Raw genomic sequence first — 2,138 nt, 5'->3', positions numbered from 1 at the left:
ACACACACACACACACACACAGACATCTTTAACTGACCTGCCGTCGTGTCTGATGTCGAACCTCTCACTGAGCTGCTCCATCTCTCCAGCTGGCTCAGATGTACACACAGCCCGACAGAACGCTACCTTAAATCCCTCCCGGTTCACGTACCCAGTGCTGTATGGGTCCATGTTCACGAACTCGCGTCGTAGGTCCTCCCACATGTAGATCAACCCCAATTACAGGTATAAAACACATTTGTAAATGAACATTGTACGACGCAGTATAATGAACCACAAAGGAAATGTCGCACCGATAGCGGTTTCTTAAAGCACACACTTTAATTCACTCTAATTAACAATCAAAACGGAAGGGATTGAGTTCAAACTTGACAATTATGGTTAACTCATTTTCGGGAATCACTTTGTTTGTCGTTCACACAAACAAAATCACCCAAAATGGTACCATTAAGACACCCAAAAGTCAGTATTGTGTGTGGCCTCCTTGGGCATCGATGACAGCGTTGCATCGTCTGTACATGGAATGAATTAGCCGGTTGATGAAGGCCATGGCACTTGGGTCCATCCTCTGCGAAATGCCTGCTCGAGTCCAGCCGCAGTTGTCGGCCATGGTTGGAGGGGTCATTGGTCTTCTTTGAATCTCGTCCCACAAGTGTTCTCTTTGGACTTAAATCCGGACTGAGTGCAGGCTATTGTAGAGTTTGGCTGTCATGTTGTCTTAGGAAGTCCAATGTTGCTCTGGCGGTGTGGGCACGAGCGTTGTCATGCTGGAATTTTTCGACTGTCGAAACACGACATCGGCTTTCATGAGATAAAAGCACAGTTCTCCATTGTCGATAACGCCGAGTGCGATGCTGAGTTGCCCATTTTTGGTTATCGGTTTGGGCGGAAATTGATGAGCGGTGAGGACAGGACTACGATATGGTCTTTGACAGCAGAGTTTTTGTCTGCGCAGACGTCAGCTCTGTATCGGCACTGATGGGTCTGTTGTGAGTCCCAATGGTCTGGCGTGCTGTTTCCGTCGCTCTGGGGAAGCGATCCTGCAGTTGAGTGGCGCACAATCCGTCAGTCTTGACGTTTTGATGTTGTTGAATGTCGCCTTCACTGCGTGGACGGTCTTGTATGCTGTAAGTTACCTGATACCACTCCTGCAGTCGTTAGATTTTCCTAACATGAACATTAAAATGATTGGCTACCGTCCGTGCAGTCGAGCTGGATTAACTTGAAATCGTCCCAAGACTTGGTTCCTCTGATCTCTCGTAAGTCGTAGCATGGAGATTGTGTCAAAGCAAAATGATTTCAGGCGAATTTGGGACTCACTCTCATTGGTAGGGTTATCACGACATGGACATGCATTTTCATTTTCAAGAACCTTTTTATACAGAACCTTTTATCGTGCCTTTTTCGGTGCATTTGGTCGATATGCTTTATCCCGTCAGAAAACACACTGATGTTGGTAATGATGACTGTCAATTTGGATTGAAAAACATGTTAACAAAACGGCACAACCATAATAAAAACACCACCTTGTAAGAACACACGTTTGCATTTGGTTTTGAAAGGCGACGTTTCTTTTGTGGTTCAGTATATATCGTTGATAGGTAAGTAGATTAACTAGATCTAGGGTAACCTTATTCTGTTGGTTCAGCGAGAGGTTATGGCATGTCTACACATTTGACCATTAAATATAGTATGACCAGAAATTATTGAGAATTTTAGGAATATGTTTAATTGGATTTATAGTATAAACAACCTTGACCAGCTATCAAGTGCTTGGTTTCATTCAAAAGAGACAACTCCGTTAATCCTTTTTCATTAGTTTGTGAAGAGTTATTCCCCTTTGTTTACTTGCTAGCAGACGACATTTTCAGTGATCCTCAGTATGGATGGTTTTGAGAAGAGGAAGTTGATTTTAGAGTATTTTTAACAAAAGGACGGCAGATCAGCTAAAAGTGATTTTAAAGTAGAACAAGGTATCCTTTTTATTAAAATTTGTTTATCGTGTTTTGAAAAATATTGCAAATGGATATGGCATTAGGCACCAGGGAGGCGCAGGTAGGGCCAGAAAATTGACTATCGGTGACAGGAGGCAACTAGGCATTCTTGTTTCTAAAAACAAACGAAGGAATTTAGAAAAC

This window comes from Haliotis rubra, unplaced genomic scaffold, assembly GCF_003918875.1.
Source record: "Haliotis rubra isolate DU_JTF1 unplaced genomic scaffold, ASM391887v1 Scf1322, whole genome shotgun sequence".
NCBI classification, from domain to species: domain Eukaryota; kingdom Metazoa; phylum Mollusca; class Gastropoda; order Lepetellida; family Haliotidae; genus Haliotis; species Haliotis rubra.
Note: the sequence above shows the minus strand (reverse complement) of the source record.